Consider the following 24052-nt stretch of genomic DNA (forward strand, 5'->3'; position numbering starts at 1 on the left):
ATTATATTAACCACGCGACAATATAAAACGCGACGTAAGATTAAACGTATTTCTCTGGCAAACCATCGTGCAACGTAACGAGATGCTTCAAAGCTTTCTCGGTAATTTCATAAGAGAAATCGAATTTATTTCGTGAACGCAAGAAGAATATATATAAAAAAAAAAGGAAGAAAAGACGCGAATAAAGAGCGTAAAATTCGCACGAAACACGTAAAAATAAATTAGGCCGAAAGATTCGACGATTTACAGTTTGCGAGCACGAAACCGCCGCGAAACGTCCACTCGTCGATGCGAATCCACTCTACAAGGTGCTCGTGTTACACTTGCAAAAAACGTGCTGCCTCGAGTAACGCGGCACGTCGTTCCCTTTACGTATTTTCGCTTTGCATATCCAGGGACGGGCTTAAACGGTCCCCGGAAGTTTCCCGGAGACTTCGTCACCTCATTTTCATTCGTTCGCGGAAACAGTGTCGCGCAAATAGGTGGCAACGCTCTGCCACTCCGGTTCCTCACTGCCGTCGCAGATAATTACCGTGGTAGCCGGCTCGCAAACAAATTACAGGTGAGCCACTCGTAAGAGCCCATCTCTTGATACCACTGTCGACAAAAGGTCGCATAATACAGCTATACGTAACTTTAAAACACTCTCGACAAGAAAATACTGGAAATGTAAGGAAGGATATCAAATTTTTTCTTCCACCATGTATAAATTTAGCGTTGTTAAATGCTCGCGAACGTATAAAACGAACTCTTGAATGTAGTTTCAGTCTTTACGTCGACGATATACGGTATACTGTGTCCATCTCGTAACAACGAATAGACTGGATTCTATTCGATATCGAAATTACCCACGAAGATATCTGAACGCTCTTGTTTCTCGTAAAAGTCGCAATTCTTAAAATTCTTGAGATTTCTTTCAATATGTTACGCGTAAGAACGAGATCTTCCGAAACACGAAGATAGAAAGACAGTGAAAACTTCTCTTTAATTGTCACGTTTTGTCTACAAGTTAAATTTATAATATTGTTTCCAAATATTTCTATGCAATTGCTCTTCTCTACGGTATCTATACTACCCACTGATTTAACAGAAAAGCGTTCTTATTGTTTCGTATTTATTATTTGTTTCGTATTATTATTTCCCTCGTATTATTTTCCACGAACAGATGCAAGCGTAAAGTTCGATAAAACAATAAAAAGTTGTATAAAAATTTCGACGGTTCTCGACGTACCCACAGCCGGCTTCGCTTCGCTTGGCCCATTCAAGGCCAACTACTGCTACGATCTGTACTCTACACCCACGCGTTCAGCCAACATCAAAACGCAAAACAAACTCCGTGACGCGCATCGCGCAGCATTTTTGTGGAATATTTTTACAGGAGATTCGGAAACTCGGCTTACCATGAGCGTTGTGGCTGCGGTCGACAGCGCGGCCTCGGTCGGCCGCGTTTGCTTGAAAGCTGCCGAAGTTTGTCGACAAACTTGGCAGACCATCGCGTGGCTGTCCGTCGCCTTTGAACCGTGAAAATCGCGCGAACAATGGAACCGCGAACTAGTCGGAAACGGAGCAGAAAGAGAAGGAAACAGGCGCGACCGAGGACTAAACAGGGAAAGAGAAGGAACGACACGGAAACTGACGAAACCGAGCTGGAGACACGCTGGAAAATGGACGAAAACTGGAATTCCCGGGGAACTTTGCCTCTTTCTACGCGGCGATATACTTTCCACGGAGTTTAACCCGCTGCTCGCCGTGCGACGAACTCGTAATTCCGCCACGGCGTATGTCAGACCGTTGATCCACCTCGACCCACTTCGACTTTGGTCCCTTCTGTATTTACGACCTCGTCAACCGACCGGGCAAAACTTGTAAGCGGCTCTGGAGATTACGATTTTTCCACGTCTCCGTATCCCTTTGTCCGGGTTGCTCGAAAAACGAAAAACCATCGTCTATTGTCGGGATGATCCCGCCGCGGCTGCAAGTTTCATCGGTGGAAAGTGTTATTGTTAGAGAACACCGATCCTCTGGCATTACTGACCGCGTTTCTGCTGATCTTCTTGGATTCCTGAAAGGAGTTTGTGAATCGTAGGATGTGCCAGAGAAGCAGCTTTGGGAAATGTACTACTCGTCAGGCTAGAAAATCGATGGACCAAATCGAACGTTGAGTTTTGAATTCCCTGTGGTTTGCCGATTATACAAACCCGATAAGTAAACGGATCTTTCAAGAAGGCGGTACGCGAAGATGGTCTTCTGGATGAAACGTTAGGGATTGAAAGCAAATGGAATGAAAGTCGGGACAAATGAATCGTCGTTAGCCTGATCGGATCGATCCAAGCCGATACAAACATTTTCCTAACGACGTCGAAACGATAAAGAAAAAAAAAAAAAGAAATCCGGTAAAGTAGTAGCTATCGCAACGAAATCATTCTCACGGTACGTTAACTTGGGAATTGCACTCGCAAACTTTCCAACTTGAAATCGTAAATCTAAATCCGGACAAAACTACGATATACTGCATCTCATCCAAACCATTCAGACGCGCCATTATTCGATACCGAACGCAGCTAAAACCGAGAGCGTCACTCGCACAAACGAAACGCGGCAATAAATCGCGAATTTCCAACGCATTCCACGACTGTCGGCCATTTCGAAGATCAATTTCAGGAAGCACGCGAGAATGGGAACGGGAAGGTATACGAGTGTAGCGTACTGGATAAGCATTAACTCGCTTCGGCCTCGCCTTCTCGTCTACGTGGTTACTTTTGTTTCAGGAATCTCAGGTCTCAGGCGGAGAGAAAGCTGAAAGGTGACTCCGGTTCCGAGACACGCGTAATCTTATTTGCACGTTTCTAGGGCTTCTCCGTGTCTGAATTTTCCTCGCCGCAACCAACCCTAAGCAGAATCAAGCACTCTGTCGGTAATGCATCACAGTTGGCTTTAATCGCGAGACGCATACGACGGAAAATTTCAGCCACTTAGATATCCGCGTGGCTTCTTGCCCGGTTTTTCGTAAAACTAGCTGATTGGGACGAAGCTTCGATGGCGTTACACGTCGATAGTTACATATGTCGATAATGATATCGATAGTAATCTCTTACTTTCAATGCGTTTCAAGAGATCGATCGATGCAGAAGAAGATGATACACGGTATCGTATTTACGCGTCACTGGGTAATTTATACAAACGATACATCCTCTATCATAGATATCCTGGTATCGTCGAAAAGAACTAAGTTTGTCGATATCGAACGTTAATGTCAAGATACGTCGTTTCGTAGAATGTCGATAATTAAAATAAATAACCACGTCGAAAGGTCCTCGATTTTTAACGACACTTGTCTCAACAGGAGCGGCTAAATCGCGCGTAATCGATGAAATTGCCGAGTACATATCCCTGCTAATTAAAAATTGCGCAATTTACAAACTTGAAAACTCGTTGGTCCAGGCTTTGCTATGAAATCAGGCACATCGTGTACGAGACCTATCCAAGTATATATATATATATATATATATATATATATATATGTGTGTGTGTGTGTGTGTACATATATATATACGTGTTTGGCGAGATTCGCGAGGACGAGCAAGTTTCCCTTTGAGGTTGGTCGAAGCTCGCAAAATGATGCTCGAAACAAACAAAGGCAGACTTTTTCCCGGCTGTGGACAGGTGGCGAAGTGGCGCGCGGCTGATTAGCGACCCAATTACCTAATGTAACGAGCACAGGAGGGAACACGGTGCACCGGAGTTGGACGCTTGACAGGCTGACGATTAAAAATGAACGCTAGGCCAGGCCCGTTCTCCGGGTGTCTCTTTGAAATTGCGCGCGATCCACGCCAACAAAGAGGGGAAATGAAAGTTCAACTTAATTATTTTCGCATTAGCTGCAAGTAACCGCGGTATCTGGTGCGACACAAAGGGTAGCCGAGCCTGGCGGCATAGCGTCGTCGTCGAACGAAATTCCCAGAGCTTTTAGCGGCCATCGGATTAATCCGCTCGAGGCCGATATTTTCCCCCGAAAAACGATCACCGCGACGTGAAACGCCGCGGCAAAGCTTCGTAGAGGGGTGACTCGCAAAACGGGAAAAGGAAACGGAGGAGAAGAAGCGGAGGTGCTCGCGAAGAAGGAGCATTGTGTAACTCACTTTCGAGTAATAAACGCCCGCAGCGGCGGAAGTTTCGCGGCGAGTGCCGCCTTCAGAATTTGCCGCGGTTAACTTTCGGCGAGCTCAAATAATTGCGTTCGTTCGAACGGCAAACGTTGGCCGCGCCGTGGAAATAATTCGATAAATGCGGGAGAAACCGTGTCCCGAGGAGTAGGGTACAGGAGTCGGTCTTTAATGATAGCGAGCGCTGCTGGTACAACGACGTTAAACCTTATATTAAGTATCGGAATTTTTAATTGCTTATCGCGCTTAAATATCGGAGTTGTTGAATATCGAAAAGCGGAATTTCGAAATATTATCGATCGAAGTATCTGGAAGTTTAAGCCAAAATGACAGAAGGATCGAAAACGTGGCGCAACAAATAAACAATTATGTTTAATCGTAAGAAGCGACGTTTATCTCGCGGAACGTAACAGTTTCGAGACGTCAAGGGGCTGTATTCTGTAGTATCACGACGCGTCAAACAGTAACAAAGATCTTAATCAACGTCGCGCAAACAATTCCTCAACGATTTAAGCTAAATCGGATAAACGCTCGTGGTTACGCTTAGCGACTTTGGCGTAGATAGCACGTCGAGAAAGAAGATTCCTTCGGGAACGGAACAAAGAATCGCGGAAGAAGGGTGTCCGGGAAAGCGAGCGGAAGAGCGAGCGTCCCGAGACGAGGCAACGCAAGGGAAGAGAAGACAGACGCGGCAGGAAGCAGGAGAAAATTTAATAACAATTTCTCAAAATGAGAATTAGCCGCTTTCAAGCATCGTGCGGCTCCGAAGCCGGCTCCCAACGGCTTTTCCCCCTCGACGTCTATCCTCGCCGCAACGGGCCGGCCTGCATTTTATTTAATATTAGCCCTGTTACCGGGTTAAATTGTCGGGCGGAGAGCCGAGGCCCTGGAATTTGCATCTTAATCGGACCCTATTACGGTAACGTCGTTGCAACGGTTCCAGTTTTAGGTTGGCCGTGGCCGGCATCGCGCCTGACCACTCGACGAAACACGCAACCCAGCCGCGCGCGCCCGTTGCAAATCCAAAAGCGGTTTTGATGCAGCGAGCCGCTGCTGCTGCTCGAATCGTTGCGTCGGTGATCGCCTCGTACCGGATAATCGAACCGATTCACTCACGCGAATACGCCCACCTGATTGACTCCCATTGTTGCCGATCATTCATCGCTTCCGCCACCAATTGCGCCCGTCTCTCGAAACTTTCCTACTCTCTCGCGCGTTCCACACCTGTCTCCTGCCTTTACCTGACTCTCTCTTACTCCACCGTAACATGTTTGTCGCGATTCGAATTCAGATTCGTTCGCCTTCCTTTTTTCATTCCTTTATTCTTTTGTTTTCACAACGCTATCTGGCTTTTCTATCTCGTCTGTCGAGCTTCTTTTCACTTTCCGTTATCACTTTTCCTTTGTTTTTCTTCGAAGAAAAAAAGCGGATCGAAGCGTGAGTGTGTTATAGCCGCGACGAATCGATTCGATCTGAACGCGTCGAATTTAGTCGCAGATAAAGAGGATTTTTTGAAACGAAACGATATTTTGAATCTGACGAGTTGGATTTAAGGAGGATTAAGGAGTTTTTAGAATTCGATGGTAGCTTCGACTTTGGATAAACCGTGAATTAAATGGAGTAAATCGATCGTTTGATTATTCTCGCGAACTTGATACACGCTGTATTTAGGAGCAAGAGTTTTATTAAAAATATATTTCGCTACAAACCGCGTTGTTCAATTTCCGTATTCGGTTACCTGGTATTTTTGCTAATATCGTTCTAAAAACATTCCAGCAGATATTGCTAACAAAAGCTATTTTCTTATTCGCCGTAACCGGCTGGGATTTTTATTAATTTCTCGTTCAATTTATTTAGCAAACTGGCAACACACGCTGGGTAATTGCTCGGCTTCGAGAGTCCAACGTAATATTAAACGTTTATTCCATCAGACATGCAAACAAAATTTATTTAAGGGTGCAATCTCGTTGTCATCGATAACATTTCGTATTCGTATGCCCGGATTAATTTTTTAAATTTCACGTTTCACCCTCGCTGTTTACGTCGAACAATCGAGTACATTTAATTATCAATCCCGTATAATTTCATTGATATTATACGTACATTAACCCACCAATTTACGATACAATTACTTTTCGTCTGTATTAACGCTATTTAAGGAACGAATTACAAAGATCCAATCTCCTTCAACATTTAGCTGCAACGAGTTTCACACCCACCCGTACGCCCAAACATTTCTCCGTCATTCTGTCTCTCGGAAATGCACAGGAATCTCGCAAACGCTCACGGAATCCCGACTTCCAAACGTAAAAGTTCCACTCGACGTTTAAAAACCCTTTCTCGGTTCAACCCGAGACATTTCACCGAAGCGCCTGCACGCTGCAGCTCTCTTACTTACGAATTACCTAATCACGTAGACGACGATTGCGCGCAAATACACTTTTATCGAAGAGTCGATCCTCGTGCATCGCCCCAAGCCGCGAAGTTGAAGAACGAGTCGCCTGCGAGGCCACTTCCAAGCTCCGTGTTACTCTTCGTGTCGGCAACAATCGCTGTGATACACAACGCGCGCTACGTACGTTCGCCGCGAGAAAAAGACAAATTAACGAGACAGCGAAAAGATGGAAGAGACGCGTGATCACGAGGGTCCTCGCGTGCGCATACGTGCACATGAAATTCTCGCCAGAATTACTTCGTCCCCACGAGCATAATTGCTCGGCGAACGCAAGAGCGTCGCGCTGAATGTTAAAAAGAATCAGTTGGCGAACGTTTGATTTCTTCGACCATTTGCATACCAGATGCGCCGGTTATTCCTAGCTGGATTATTCGCGAGTCTTTTGATTAACCGTTTGAGCAGCGAGAACCGTCGTTAAGAGCGGATTTATTCGATCAGGATGATACATCTCGTATGGTCTAATAGGAAATATGTGGAGTTGGAAGTTATCGTTGAAATTTTAAATAAGCATCGGTCACGCGGAATGCTCAACTCTGTATACTCTAGCGACCGATGCTTTTAACTGCGATTTATCTTAATATAATGATAAATGTTTTAGTAGATCAGGCGCATTTCATCGTCGATCCTCGTGATGCTAATTGTTGGAATACAACGATATCAATCGCATGCGGATAAGGTGTTTGATCATACGGATTCTTCCGCTCGTTGCCCAGCGTCATCCCCACTAGCGTGCGGTCGTGAGATGCACCACGGCAGTTAGCACGTGCATGCTTTTTCAAAAACGCCGGAAGAAACGTGAGGATATGGACGGAACATTCTAGATGGGCACGCCGAGAAGCTACTAGAAGGTTCTGTGCCACATGTGACGCCACACAGACACCCACACAGGTCACACTCATTACTGCATAGAGAGTGGGGCTCTAAACCTTTTCAAGGGCCATGGGCCAGTTAGTCTGTGAATAACTAGCCAACTGTCTACATTCGAGAACGCACATTTATAATTCTTAAAATAAGTCTCTAATAAATATCACATTGTATTATTTCAACACAAACATTGTGTCTTCCACAGAATACTAATCCTAATTCTAAGATTAAATTCTAACACTAATAACAAAATTCGTCTGAAATGGTAGTTTTTAGGACAATAGGGGAATCGTTATAATTTTTCTGACAGCGTTGAGATCATAGTGGGCTTGCTCGTTTAGCAAGTTACGATTAAGCTATATTTAATTTAAACTCGAATCTATTAAAGTTTGTTCTATCACATCGTTGTGTGGATTTCTGAAAGAAAGACATCGGGAAGGTTATTAACATAATCCTGCGGAATCGTTTACACCGAGACTAAGAGCTGGCTAGATGAGTATTAAGTATGACGATGGACTCGCGAGTGTCCTAGCGAAATTCCGCGTACCGCAAACGGGATGAGGCGGAGAAGCAGCGACTGGAATCCGTGTAAAATCGATCACGTTGAGGGTATTATAATGGGGGCGAGCCACTCCGTCCGGAATGGAGCAGATTATTCTTGTTTACAGGGCCACCGCTTTTACGCGGCCGCCATACGAATTACGATGATGCTAGTAACGATGCCACCGCCTTCCGCGAGTATCAAAGATTTTTCAAGATTCTTAGCTCGTTGGGAAGTCGAGCGAGGATGGCTGTACGCTTAAAAGTCTCTCCTCTAGTCGATTGAAATTTATGGGCCGAGTTTTTAGCCAAGGAATCTCGAATTAGAGGATTATTCGTCCGACTTCCTCCGACCAAAGACCTGTTGAAGTATTCGATCGACCTGCTTTGTTCGAACCAGTGTCACGTCGAAAGTAAAATTTGCATTTGCGCGATCCTTGGGAAATCGTGATCGTTACCGAACCGACAAAAAATATTCCTGTTTCTTTCGCGTCTACTCGTCTATTTGCTAGAATTATATGAAACATTTTGGTCGCTGAAATAAGTCGTTTTGCAAAATGTAGAATGGCAATCGTGTTCATCTGGCGCGATAATACTCTGACGAAACCGTACAATTGCACGAGTAGAAAGCAGATTAATTAACGCGACGGATTCGATTCCCACGGGATTCAAAGAAAGGAAAAGGAAGTTGGATACTGTTCTTGTAAGTCCGAGGAAGTTAAGTCCTGGAAATAATATTACCGGGCGAGTTATCTTCGGGTCGAAACGCTGGAAAGGAAGTTCCTCGTTGTCCCTGGCGAGAAATTAACGAATTTATCCGCGTTCGGCGGAATTCATCGGTGTACTGCTTTTTGTTGTAACAGGTTGCAAAGGAAAACGTTCTATCTGCCTGGTCCCGAACGACTTGCGCAATTCCAGCGTCTAAGTATTAAGCAAGTAAGCCTGTTCCCAACCGTTTTACCCCGCAGGCATTCGTATCGGAGAATTCTCTTGCGGAAAAGTCCCCTTTGGCCAGCCAGCAGTATTCAGTGATGCAGGTATTCGAGCACGGAAGACGGGAGGATAGGAAATTCCAAAGCTCGTTCCGGCTTCGTTCTTTTAACGCGTCGCGTGGGATCGCGCGTCTGTGAAATCGCGAAAGGAATTCCAGATCATCGCGTGTCTAGGCGAATCCCTTTTGCCGCTCCTTTACAAATCCTTCGAATTTATGCCCACAATCAAATATTAAATTTCATCGATCGACCTACGCGTTTCCAATTTCCATTGTATTTAGAACGTAATGGGAAAAATGCTTCGATGTGTGACGGATGTCGCGTAAATAATTGCCGAGATATTTCTCGTGAAATCGGTAGCGATATTTGCGAAAAATCCTACGATGCGAAGTTAAACGTCTCTTTCAGCTGTCCAGTCGATATCGTTTATCGCGTAGGATGAGCCGAAAAATAGGATACATTTCCGATCCGTGTTTACCGTGTGCGTGAAATTTTTGTAATTGCCAATTTATAGATACATTCGTGCAATTCGTTTAATTTACACGTTCGTTCGAGGTGAAAACAGTCGGTGTTTTCGAGTCATTAATTTCGCAAGTAAAACTACGGATCGTATCTTCATTATCGCGTTGCATCGACCAATTAATTGCAATAATCTCGCTAATAAACCCGATAAACGAACTTCCACTTACATAAATTAGTCGATGTAACTTATTCAATCAATAATCCAATTTATCGGCAATTGTGCTGGACGAAATTTCTGCTAATAAGACCAAAGACAGCTAGGTTAACATTAACGAAATAATTTCCATCGGATCTGCTCGTTCATCGAATCGATAGAAACATTTACGCTTCGAACATCGATCTAACCGAGAATCGCCCGTAACTTGACCGCTTCTAAGCGTGACTTTTAGGCTAATGGCTTCCAGTTTTAGGCAACTCTGATTGACAACTGATTGCTAACTAACTGACTAACAAACTGACCACCAACTTGCCAAGGAATCACGGCCTGCTATTCGCCGTTTCCCTTAGCACGACTTTCCCAGTGCCGCGACACTGTTCGCCCTTTGTTCTGCGGTGAACGGAAGTTGGAAACAATGCTGAGTTTCACGCAGTTTCTGACTTCCCAGTTAGATTCACCGATTCCCGACCACCATTAAACAAAACGTTTTTATTCTACGCTTGGGAAATTGTAAGTTTTACAAATTCCACAAACTTGTAAACTTTAAGCGATAAATTCTACCTCTTTTTTTCCCGTAGAATCATCTTCGCTCGTTGAACAGAAGGAAGATAGAGGATCCGTAATCTTTTCCCCTTGCGATTAAATTTCTATGCGTTCGTTTTACCGCAGTTTATCCCGATTAATTCTCCAAGCGGTAATTAAATCTCAAAAGTCGAGATAAGCGCTCGAGTATGTCTTTTTTTTCTTCTTTTTTTTTTTAAGTGTTTTAACCGTTTGTATCGGTATTAGGAAACCGACCATCTTGGATGGACATTTTGGTTTGAACAAAGCCATCCAATTAACCGCAATATGTCGGTCAGGTCTCGCAAGGTGAAACCAATCGGTGGCATATAATATAATATAACAGACGGCGCGGCGATACACGCGTCGGCCGCATGCGGTAACGAACAATGTCTCGGAGGGCCACGTTGTCTCATTAATCAGGGCAATCTCTCGGCACAATATTGAAAATTCCATTGTACAGCCGTGCGGCGTCGCGCAGCCTCGGTCGACGACGCGACGCGATTTCAAGTATTTGCAAAAGGAGCAACCGGATATCCCTCGTCTCTGGCCTTTTCGTGCCGCTGGAGAGGCACTCAAATGCCTGCACATATACACACACACACACATCGATGTGTACGCGTAGACGCATCGGTGTACCGTCTCCTTTGTTCGCATCTCTTCTTATCCTCTTGCCTTTATTCCTAACGCCCTTTGCTCGTCTTGGAACGCAGAACGAAAGACGCTATCTACGTAGCCTTCTCTTTCACTAACCTTCGAGACTCGCTCGTCGCTCATAATGGGTCACTCTTGGAACGACGTAATTGCTATCAATTTATATCGAGAGCGTAGAAAGAGCGCTAGGAAGATACAGGTGCCAACAGCCGGCTCCTGATAATCCTTTAAACGCGACTCAAAGATCGATGAAACGCTGACCGGTCTTTCGTTCGCCGAGCGAAGCAGCTAGCTACGGAGCCGGCCAGTCTGCAGAGATTCGATTTGTCAACGACCGCTGCCAACGAACGGCTATTAATTACGACATAATGCGACTAGAATGGATCGGTACGAGTGCGGTATCGTTTTTAGAAATGTAATATTCCAGCGATTAGCGAAGGTGATTATTCTTTGAGCTGTAACGATGGAAGAAAGGGAGGTTGAGTGCGCGCGGTTGACGAGTGATTAGCGAGTTATACGTTTTGTGGCAACAGCTTTATGCGTAATATAACCAGCAGTAATGCCAACTGTCTGACTAGTAAATTTTAGATTTCGCGAACATTATAGGTTATTATGTAGCAAGTATTCGCCGAACTTGCTCGATAATAACGTGGCAATGTTGCAAAGCAATTAGGAACTCGGTGTAACAATTGTGGGATTTGCGACAATCTCCTTAGAGCTGGCTCGAAACGCTCTGACAATTCAAAAGCTTGTAAAACGATACGCAACGCACCGTGCAAAGCTTATGTCGTTCGTTCCGCTCCAATTATCAAAAGCGCAATGCATTTGCACGTGACGAACGAAGAGAATGGCGACGGGCGCCTCTCGACATCGCATCGGAAACGTACACGGTATCCGTAATTCCGGGGTCTGACGTGCCACACAGGCGTCGCTGATATTTCCATCGCGCGACAGAAGGAGTATACATTAAACGTGTGTTATGCAAATTTTTCGACCCATTAAACGTCCGTTTCGTCGTCGCCGCCGCTCCTCCGCCATCCCATCATTTCGCATCTCTCCATTAGTTACAGGGGCCTCGAATGGCGTCGCATGAGCACGTCCGATAACGCGACCATTACGCTCTCTCGTAATATTTCCTCGCGTCCTGTATCGTCCTATCGTGCCGATTATTATCGGATCCAACCGCGTCGTGTCATACATTTTTCGCCGTTTTCGGCAAGAGTTCTCGCAAAGACGGATTTCGCTCCTCGATATACGCTGCACTGTACTGTACTGTAATAACGCGAGAGAATTGATTTGAGGATTTCCAGATCGATCGATATCGCACACGGATAAGATCGTTCGTCACAGTCGAAGAAAATAAAAGCAAGAGAGGAAATGGATCGTATTTGGTTAAATTTAGCGGATTGTTAGCAAGCTACTATTTGTCGTGATAACGCGGACGATTCGTCGAAGCGTTAATGATCGAATTACTTTGAAACTATATTTAAAAATTATCCATCTTCTCGTTTGAAATTTTCCATATAACCTATCTTTCTACGCTCCGACCTACATTTCTAGCGCAACGCTGGGAAACTTTTTTCCAACAAATAGATTGCACGTTTATATCTTTCGTAGTTTCACGGATTTAACGGAGCATACTGCATATAAATATATTAGTTTCGTTCTTTCGTCTCTCGTCCTTGTTCTGCGTATAGAAACCGTATGGCATACGCGATTCTCGTCAATTAAACGAATTACCCATTTCTGGGAACAAATGATTTATCACTTTACACGGGTCTAATAAATTTCCCGTTAATTCTCGCGTAGGAACGTTTCTGTGGTAGCAAAAAAGAAACGCGAACCCGATGCTCCCCCGACCATACTCGCGCTCTCTGTCTCTTCTCGCCCTTTTTATTTTTCATTCTCTGTCTTTCGTTCGGTGGTTTTTTCGACGCCGGATAAAATCGTTCGACGAATTTGCAAACGAAAGAAAGAAACGATGATCGTTTCGGGGCTCTTTTAACGGGATAGATATGGCCGCCTTCGCAGCACGACAAACCGCTACCAGCCAGCCGCAGGATCGTTCTCTTGAAACAATTGAGCCTCTCTTAATTTATCACCTCGCCAGAATGCAACGAATTCCACGGGAAATAAATTATCGTAGATGGCCGGGGCCCGGGAATTCGGGAAGGCAAGTAATTCACCGACGAATTTGTTCTGCCGCTACCTATCTAACCCCTGGTTCCCTCTTGGTTCCTACTTTGCCTCCTCGTCGAGTTGCCACACGCTCCGAGAAAATAACGTGCTCGCGTTAAATCATATTTATAACTACGATACTCTTTAAAAGCGTTCCTTAATCTTGCTCCTGTAATCTGTGGGAAATAAAATACATCGGGAGAATAAATAAAATATTAAGCCACCCGTGGAATTCCGTTTGGATCTGATGGCTCAACGTATCGCGTCATATTTACGTCCACTGAAATTATATAAAATTTCCTACTTTAACAAATATCTTTTCTAGTCACGCCAATGTTTCGTATTTCCTGACATCCGAGAGACAACGATATGCAACGGGATATTGTTCCAATTTGAGCGAAACAATTCGGGTTGGGAAGGATTATATTGGGTTGGCAAGCAAATGATCGCGGATTCTGTCATTAAGTGGTAATGACAAAATCTCGATCCAATAGAACAAGGAGAGCATCGGTTGTTTTCGATTTTTGAAATGAAATTTCGAGGGTGGAAGATCGGCGTACTCGATAAGGGAAACGATGATAAATAAGAATAAAGCGTCGGCGTATGATATTATTTGAAAAAGGAGAATCTGGGTCAAGGGGATGAGCATAAAGTATTATAGAGAAAGTTATAAGTTAAGCTTATTACTCAACAGTATAATGTAATCCTTAATTGCAAAATGTACCTTGTTACACTTTATCGGCTTCTTAATCAGCTTTCCCTCGATGTTCCCTATACTTATCGTCCGAAGATTCTTTAGTTTGCCATCGCGCTTAATCACTTTAAATTGTATTATGTGTATCGATATAACAGACGATTGTGTGGAAGCTGGAAGAAGCGAATGAAAAATGTATTCGTGGCACAGTCGCTTTCTTTTGCGGAAATCGAACAGGTATCTATTAGGTTGTCCGAAATGTTTCTTTCGTTTCTTAAGGAGATAATAGGCGAACGACAATTTCTGTTTTATATTATTTCATTGAATTAGGTACGATCCATTTCGTTCTATTTCTATTATCACGTTCGTGTATAATTCAATAAAACAATATAAAAGAAAAAGTATTATGCGTCTATTGTTTTCTCATAAAACGAAAGAAACTTTTCGGACAACCTAATAGGTTACAAAGTAATTGCTATCCCATTCATAGATGACGACAACGTTATATTTGAGAAACTTGGAAAGTTTGAAAAAGGATTATGAAACATCGATGGAACGGAACGTATTCCGTGCCAATTAAACCAACTCTGATCCACAAACCGTCAAACTTGAAAATGGCACGAACAGTGGAAACAGCAGGAAAACTCGACACAGATTGGCAGCAACGTATTTAGAAAAAAAGAACCACGCAGATGTTTTATAACAAAGTTACAACGAAAATACCAAAATTATAAACGAGTGGATTCTCGTCCCATCGGATAGCCGCGTTTACCGAAGTTCTCGTTCAGTATCGTCCGTGTTTCTTTTAAATACAAAATTCGCATCGTTTCCATGCAAAACTAAGCGAAAAGCCGGTTATCTTTGCTGTAACTTTGTAATAAAGCGTCTACGACTCCACGTTTAACATGCAATTCTTATTTTCAATCGTACAACATACCGATACCGTTTGGCGGAACAAAATGGAACATCCTGTAGATGATTACAACGAGTTACGCGTAATTATTTTTCTATCCGAATGAAAATCGATATGAATTTTATCGAGAATACCTGTACGCGTATCGTTGGTAACATTAAACCAAGGGAATAAAAAATTCGTCGTTTTGACGGGTTTGATAATTTCAAAGTAAAAACCTCGAAGCTTCTATACTACGTACTATTCAGGAATTTCAATATACAAAATCTTGGCGCGAAATTTTTTAAAACAACTATCGCGAGGAAGGATGTTCTTAGCTTTGGTCGAAGATCAAACGTTATCACCCAGTCATCGAGTCAACGAATCGAGTCCTTTAAGCCTGACTGGCGAAGCGACAAGATCTACGGTATTACAACTGATCCGCTTATCATTCCCGGATCTCCCTTCCTCCGTACTCTCTCCGGGCTTCGTTTCTAGATCCGAAGGTTCTATTCTATTCGCACTTTAGCCCCTTCATTCCTATTTGTTCTCTCGTTCATAATGCGCGCGAACGAACGGAACGGAGCAATGCACAAGAGACTGACGGGCAAAGAGAGAGAGAGAGAGAGAGCATAGTGACGAGAGGAATAAGAGAAGGAAAAAAGAAGAGAAAGAGACTCGCCTCTCGGCCGTAAAAGGTTTATTGGAAAAATGAAATGACGTCGGGCAATCACGACTCATCGCTACGATATAAGCATTTTATCCTTTCGATAAAGTGTGCTGGCGCAAAGGAAAGACAGAAAGGTAGAACAACTATAGCAGCGTGGCGCGAAGGAATTACTCGTAACTTTCGTAATATGTAATATTGCGTCTTACCGTGTAAGAGTTGTCGCGCGAGCGAATGAAAATCGTGTAATATCGTTAAAGTTTATGCATCGTAGAGGAGGTCGCGCGATTCCACGTCAGTCTTCGTTCCCCGCCTCTTCGTACCGTCGACGAGTCTGCGGAATGCTGGAAAGAACGCGCTCGTATTCAACGATGTTAAATATCAAAGATCGTCCTTTGGCGAAGTGCTTGGATCGGTGATACGGTAAAATTCCTTTAAATTGTTACGGTCACCGGAGAAGTTAATAATATGGCTAGGAAAATAAAGTAGATATTTGCGCGATACTTGCGAACAAATTGGCGATAAAATTCCGCGAGATTCGACGATGTATTATTTTTAAGCACGGTAATCGGTCCGCCTCCAACGAGGCAAAGCGTCGCGGACGTTTCATAATCGCCGTAACGAAACCCAGGACTGACTTAAACGCCATCGCCGTAATGTACGGTATATTGTATGGTACGAGCAAAGAAGACAGCGTTCGAAGGGCAACGTGCTCGGACGATGCGACGACGAACGCGTCAAAATCGCGGAAACCGTTGTCAGCGCTGCCGCTCCTGTCGACATCCCCGATGACACGTAATTTCTGAGGCCGATTTCCGTGCGCCTGTAATTCAATGTAATAAGCCCATCGGCCGGCCCTGATACCGCATGCGATATCGTAACGGGGCCGACACGACGCCTATATCGGCTAAATACGCTACGTATTTAGCCGCGGCCTACGTGCGCATCCGATTCCGCGGCAAGTAATCGATGGTCCTACACGGTGCGTGACGATTCAATTACGAACCGACGACGCAGACTTGCCGGAATTAACCGTGGATAAAGCCGAATCGAATTGTCACGATCGAGTGTCACGAACAGGTAGCCGAAACGGGCTCACCTGTGCGCAAAGCCCGAGGCGTACACCGAGGCCGCAACCCGTGACAGCTTTGACAAGGGTATAAATATCTGGCGTGCAAATCCGGCGTGCCGTAAATCTTTAAGTAGTCGAGCGTGGAGAAAATGGCGGGGGCTGCGAAGAAAAGGACGGTGACCAGATTTATCGAATATAACCGGGAACATGGAGCAACGGAACGCATTTATTTCGCGCTGGGGGCCGACACACGCGCACGATAAGTACGTCCTCGAGGATTTATTCTGCGTGGATATCCATCGATTTCGAAATTATACGACTCGCGACCCCCCTGGGCGCGCACTCGCGCGTGCACGAACCAACAGGATCGGGAATAAATTCCTGGTTCCGCGGCAGTTGTGCGTGTTTCGCTTGGTCTCTGTGATGCGCCAGCCCGATCGTAGTTTCTCGCGACACCATTGTACGTTTTATCGCCCATCGAGAAGCGTTTCGGCGAAACGATCGCGAAAATCGTGATCGGCGAAGATCGAAAGCGATCGATTCTCTGTCGTGATTTTATTATCGATACAGCGATTAAATATAGTGGAATAAAATGTACGATCGTATCGACGGTGGTTGGCCATTTTACCGCATCGACGTTCGCGCTGCTTGAAATATTCTTGCGAATAGAAATGCGAAGGAAATACAAAGATCGAACGAAACCGTTGCAGCATCGAATAGTTGTTTGTCATCGAACGGCCGCAAGAAACAGCGAAGATTCCAATGGTAAAGACTTTATCGGTGGACGGCGGATTGTTTCCGAAATTTCAATCGTACTTTTCGAGCATCCGCAGCTTTCGAGCATTCGTCGTAGCGCGTTTCTGTGACCGTGTATAGCATCGTGTTTCGAACTTATTCGATCGAATCGGTCGGGGGAAATGAAAAAGAGGAAAAGAAACGCAACCCCTTTACTGGTGCATCGTTCGTCGGGACCAGTTCCGATCGGCACCGAGCGTATCTCCTAACCCATAATTTCCAATGCATTCTCTAACCTACTTATTAAATGCCACGAGTGCACGTGCGGATTCGCTCTTCCCTCCGCTATAACTTTCCCCATCCTGACTTTTATATCTTCCCAACTGGAATTCCGTGTCTAACTTTTAAATTAGGATAACCATCGTTCTCAAGCCAACAACTACGTCTTGCCGTATGTCGCGAAATAAATAAAGACGAAATATTAAAAGACAACCGACGATGAAACATAACCGGCAGTGGGAAATGAGAATTTTATCGTAGTCGATGAGAATTTTCTCCGTGGAATATCTTTGTCAATTATTTTGCGATTCTATTGCGATCGATAGATGGACGTCCGTTGTATCGTAATTACCCTTACAGTTATTAAATTTACCAAAGTTAATCCATTCGCGGTAGTCGATAGCCAACGATTAATCTTATTTCTTGCGAATTATTTAGACATTTGGAAAGATGGAGTATCAGTGCCATAACTAGTCGTTAATTTATTTCAAATTGGACGCGTAAAATCGGAAATCGATTCTCGAACGATTAACGGCCGGCATTGCGAGCTCCTCAAGACGAAACAGGGGCGAGTAGAATTTTACCGAATAATCAGACGCCTGTTGGCACACAAGCGCGCAATTAACGCGAGCGTACGATCGAGCGCGATACGTGCTACTATTTTGCGGTATAATTGCAACTCGCTCGACGGTTATTTATCCTAGTTTACGTTAACCATACTATACGCAGAAACAAACAATCCGTTATGCGATTCGCTAGACTAATATTTGATCGTGCATCCATCGAAGTAGTAGTCGGCATTTGCATGGCGAAAGCGTATTTTGTTTCTTGTAATTCGTCGTCGCTTGCTTCCATCGACGAAGAACAATCGAGTGATCAGGAAACAGAGAAGCGATCCGACGCTAGTTACCGGTCGGATTTTTGCCTGAACGGAATCGTTCGTCGAAAACGATCGCGTCGATCGAGTGCCTGCAAACGATAAAAGGACGATAATCCGTGAAACGTACGATTGCATCGCCGTTTTGACGAGCTACCGACAGCAACGTTGTATTTTCAATCGGCCACGCGCGTGCTACCTCGATTGCTCGAAACGCTCTTGCATACTGATAATGCGATATAACTTTGTTCGAATATTTGGAATGTAGTTAATCCGATACTATTTTGATAGAAAGCATTGCTGCGGCCTGTGGTATTATGCAACGTTGTTCTGTCCGCGGGCAATATGGAACATCGGTGTAACTTTGTTGGGATATTAATTCAGTTAAAAATAGCATTAAAAACGAAAGACGCGATTCGTGGCACGCAACGTTATTTCAAAATCGTCCGCGTTCTCGTCGATGCCCATCTCTGAAACATTGTATTTCAAGCGAAAAGAGGAAAAAGAAAATAGAATTATTAAAGTCTCGCGTAGAATAATTCGTTAGGACCGTGAAGGAAAGCTGAAGTTATATGGAACAACGTCGCCTGTTGGATTAAAATAATCAACCCATCGGCTCCGTCCGTTTTCATATTGCTGCGAACGTACGCTATTATCAAGATCACCGGTGAAAACGCTGGCGGAACAAAAGCGTATTTTCGTAAGAGCGTTCCACCGTGCCGGCAAATAAGCTGTCAAATAAAACTCAAATACCCGATACGACGCGCGCCGATCGCGCAGCGGAGCTGCATAAAGGAGATCAAAAGCTGCCGTGACACTTCCGGCCCTTGCATTCACCGTAAACGCGAACAGCTCGCGAAACCGTGCTTTCGCGGTCGAATTCCAGCCGGATCGACCGTCTTCGCTGTACGTATTTTATCGCGCGTATTCTCGTGGAAACGGGCGACGACCGCGTGGAACTCGTCGCGTATGTCTCGCGACGCGAAAAGCTTGTCGAAACTTTGTCCGAAATTTCCGCTGGTATTCTTGAATCGGTCGACGCGATCGATATAAATTTCCTCTATTTGTAAAGCGTAAAGCAGACGAATGAAACGTGGGTGGACGCGAGCAGCCTCGTCCTTTAAAACCCCTTGCCATTTGACGCGACCGCGTTGCTTTAATTAAATTCCCGTCGATCTCGCGCGTTTCTCGTGCGGCCAAGTCGGAATTCTCGTTCTCCGCGGCTGCGGGAAAAAAACGGCGACCAGAAAGGTTGGGTCGAAGAAGGAAGTCGAAGGATACTCGTTGAAAACGCGGTACAAAGAATATTCACGCCTCGAAAATGTGCGTACGCGATGATGCGGCAATGTGTGTGTTGGTTACGTACTTGTGCACGTACGTAGTATCTGTATCGACGTACAACAATTCCACGACCTCGATTAAATGCAACGGAATGGAGATTAGAGACTAAGGTAGGATAAGATACAAATGTAAGTACGGTCAACGTAGAATAAGGATCGCTGCGGTCTCGGATATTATCGACATTGTAGAGGTGTACAAGATCGAGAATGTCTCATGCATCTTGGAATTCTCGGGTTTCAGCAGTGTCGGGGGATACGTTAGACTGGAAACCATCGAAGCAAGAAAATTCGCAGGCATACAGATTCTCTTGCCGTAGAGTAATTGCTCGAACTATGTATACGTAGAGCGGGACTATAGAAGTTGAGGGTGAACTTGCAATTTATCGCGGTAAAATTTTCATGGTAAAAAGTTTGAAATAAAAATAGTTACGTGCAAATGGTTTCGTATTTCCTCGTACGAACAATTACACGTAGAAGCTTCGTCCTTTGCGCTCTCGTGAAAAATCCAATCGAGTAAATTTGATCGGTTTAATAACCACGCCGATCCAGCCCTTCTATCTATCCAACTATCGTCGGTTTTTACAGCGAAACTTTTTCCTCCCCCGGTGGCGGACAATCGTCGGATCGTCAATGAAGTGAACCAAAGAGGAACCGGAGGAGCAGCTTGTCGACGAGAGAACGGCACCGCTCAAATATCGCAATATCCGGCCATATCTGATCGAAGTTTCTATTTTCCCAAAGTCGCGCTCCATCAAAGTTTCGTCGAGCGTACATCGCGAACGAGAGAGAAGGAGAAATAGAGAGAGAGAGAAAGAGAGGGAGCTGGCGATGGCGAGGGTGGCCGAGACGAAGAGAAGTTTGTAGGTCAACGGTGTAATAGACCGCACGGAGATAGGAGGACAGAAGAAACGCGAGATTGGAGGAAAGCAGAAGAATCGGTTTTGGAGCGTGACTGTAAATTAGAATCCTCGTGCCATAAAGTAAGAAAGGCTGGGGTGGCAATGGTTTGGCCACGGGTTGATACAGAAAATGCCGCTGGTCGAACAGAAAGGGGCAACGACGGCGGTTGTCTGGCAGCGAGGAGGACGAGCCAGGGGGGTTGGGTCTCGCTCTAACGGCACAGATTGTTAGTGGACATTCAGAACTTTCCACTCGTGACTATTGCTTCCCCTTGGAAGTTTTCTCGATGTTTTCGAGCCGGCGTCGCGATGGGAACCACCTCGAACCTCTTTCTTTCCTTTCCACTGATATATAGCCGCCTTCCTCTTCGACCCGTAGCCTCTGATCGCGCTATCGAATCGCAGCTCGTGTACCTCCTATTGATTTCTGGATTCTTCCAATGTTCCATCTAACCAACGGAAACTTGGACCTTTCGTTTATCCGGAATTCCGATAATAATCGATCGCGATAGTTTGTCCGCAAGTAATTCGACCTTTTTCCTACAACTGCGATTTGCGTATTTTTATTCGATCGATGGATCCTGTTTTTGTCTCACAACCGTTTACGCGCTGTTTGATTTTTCGAGCTACGTAAACACGTGACGCAAGTTTAAACGTGAAATAATTAGTCACTCAGTTGCCCCTGCCCCTTTTCGTCTCCCAGCGCCGCGTTTCTGTTTCTTTATGCAATTTCCCGAATCTATGAAAAAGTTATCAATTATACGAGTACGTCTTCCAATTTTCCACCCTACTTGCCTGTTAAAGCAACGAAGAACGTCGAGATTCTTCCAATTAAAAGTTGTACAATTTTGAACAACTCCGACGACACCTGGCTAATTTTTTACTCGCCCGCCCTCTCTCGTATTGCCTGGTGTTTTTCATTAAAAACTGTAGTACAACAGTTCGGAATCGAACGTATCGATGGCGCAAACATTCCGCCCAGCCAATGGAACATAACAAATTTAATTAAACACGCAACTGTATCGCACAGATTGGAGAAAAAATGAGGCAATTGAAGGGCCAGAATGCTGCGAAGGTCCGAATTTCCCACTACGTAATTATCCGCCAAACTTTCTGTATACAATTTAGCAATTTATAGGATCGTTGCTGAGGTCAGGATGTTATTAAATTTTGCGTTACACGAGGTGAAATTAGACATAATTCCGTGGGAAAGTATACGTAATGAAGCGGTTCAACGAGGATCGAGAAACGTGGCACATCGTCGTGCATCTCGAGCAGAAAACACGCTCGGTGAACGGTTAATTCCAGTGTCAATAAAGCAGAATCATCCAATTACAGACGCCGCTCGGGCAGCATCGTCGACCGGCATGGTCGATTTCTAAATCGGAAAGTAGGAATACAAGTTGGGCGAGGAAAGGAGAAGGAAAAGTGGAAAGGAGGAGAACCGGGCGGAAAAGAGTTCGAGGGCGGCTAATGCCAAAATTAAAGCCAATGAACCGATTCGCAGGGGGAACGAAAACAGTTCGATAAGGTCGCTTTTCTGCCTGGAAACTTTCCGTGATCTTTTAATTAAAGTCGGATCGATATTGCTCGATATGGCGAGGATCGCATAGGGAAAAGAGATTGTATTGTTAACTTTTCGGATATCGCGGTTGATAAATACGTGCGAAATCTTGTCATAAATATTCGTAAACGATCGCAAAATATACCCTTAGCCTGTATATGCTTTGCGAATACGAGATATTTCTGTATTCGAAGAGAGAGAGAGACGAGAAAGAAAGAGGAGAAAGGAACGTGGAAGAGAGAATAATTACTCTTGTGCCATTTAACAGAATTATGTGCTAAAATTAGCCAGATGTTAAAAGCGGAGGAAGGAAGTTTAATGTCGGCGCGATAGACGCGAAACCGAAGAGATTCCAAAGTGCAATTTTTTTGATTGCTCGTCCAAGGGTTTGATCCAGAGATTAAAGAGAAATTATCGCGATACCACTGCTCCGTCGACGTAATTAAACGTTTTTATTTATATATATTACACGATGAGAACAAGCGAATACATACGCACGCTGATCGCGATACAGAACGATCGCTCAGCTGAACGAGATAATTACGATACAACGAAGCGTTACTCGTACTAGGAAACGAGGAGGGAAGAAAAAGTGCAGACACAGATCGACCAAACGGTGGAGATGGAAACGAACATTAACAACCGGTGCACCCTGTACACAATATTAATGTACTCGGTCGCGAACGACATAGAAATACATCAAAGAGAGCCGCGCATAAATGCACTGGAAATCAAAGAGACGAATCCGAGAATGGAAAATCGCTACACAATAACGTCTATCAGCGGGAAACGAGATGCCGTACAAGCGTAATTGATTGCAACGAAAGCTGAAAAACGGCGTGGCACGGCGCACGCCAGAATCAATTAAATATTTCCGTCGATGAGACGGTCGAGCGAGTCGGAAGAGGCGTGCATGCTCCAAAGGTCAAAAGTGATCGGCTGATCGATCCCAATTAAATTCCTATAAAAGATTCCATCGAACCTTGAGGATTTCTAGGCTTCTCGTCCAGCGGAGGCTGCCTTCAGACGAACTTGGTCGCTAATTGTAAGTTACCTCGTTATCGCGGATTTCGTGGATCGTCGAAACGACACGACACCAGTGACACGGCATGTGCAACCAAACACGCGGTTTCTTTTCCTTCTTTCGATTCGAAGACCGTCCCCAGTGTTTCGTCGAAAGCGTTGAGAATTGTGCTTCGAGAGCCGCTTATAGGCAGCGACCACGCGACGACTTCTGAGTCCGACACCCCATATATCCGGCATGCAAATGATGCATATGCGAGTGCTATCTGTGGTCAATAATATATCTTCTCGTTATCGGCAGAACATTTTCTGTTGATTTTATCGACATATTGGATTCATCGCTTCTTAAAGTTACTCGTTGTTGAAACAACATCGAAACGTTTCACGCAATATATTTCAAACATCCAAACGATCGTATAGTGTTTCATGCCGAAAAATCTATTAAATCCATTGGCAGCGAAACGGTATTTCATATACGGATTTTGCAAGAATTATTGTTATTTAGGACTTAGGAAAACGTATATACAGCGACCACGCACACTGTGCGTATTTCTGGCGCGCGTTTCCGTTCAGTGACAGTACTTCGGCGGACTGGACTGCCGAAACGAAAGGGTTAATCGCCGAAATAAACGTATAAGAACACTTAAATTGCACCTTGCGCTTAGATAGAATCGATATCAAAATAGTTTCAGATTTCTTTAATATTCGATTTACAAGATATTCGTCGATATATATTCGCACGGGTCTCAGCACTCTCTTTGTCTCACCATCTTCTTTACCGCACTACCAACGGAACAGTTGCATTCTTCTGTTCTACGAGACGCTGTGCACGCACATACTCCCACATACTCATACTCATATATGCGTGTCACTACTACGCGGCTAATCTAGTGTAGCACACGAAATCACACATATCTCGATAGA

At 44.6% G+C, this 24052-nt stretch overlaps 1 protein-coding gene and 1 long non-coding RNA gene across 2 annotated transcripts in view; both read right to left on the bottom strand.

Annotated features, from left to right (window-relative positions):
- LOC100746381 (B-cell receptor CD22) overlaps positions 1-24052 on the bottom strand; it is a 319222-nt gene that overhangs the window by 186399 nt on the left and 108771 nt on the right. The window lies entirely within an intron of this gene.
- The window catches only part of LOC117151704, a 25672-nt gene extending 1620 nt beyond the window's left edge, over positions 1-24052 (bottom strand). The window contains exons 1-3 of the long non-coding RNA XR_004461800.1: positions 23925-24052; positions 11008-11015; positions 6290-6294 (exon numbers count right to left, since the gene is read on the bottom strand). This is a non-coding gene — a long non-coding RNA (uncharacterized LOC117151704). The remainder of the gene's footprint in view (positions 1-6289; positions 6295-11007; positions 11016-23924) is intronic.

Source organism: Bombus impatiens, unplaced genomic scaffold (genome assembly GCF_000188095.3).
Source record: "Bombus impatiens unplaced genomic scaffold, BIMP_2.2 scf_0377, whole genome shotgun sequence".
In the NCBI taxonomy this organism is placed as follows: domain Eukaryota; kingdom Metazoa; phylum Arthropoda; class Insecta; order Hymenoptera; family Apidae; genus Bombus; species Bombus impatiens.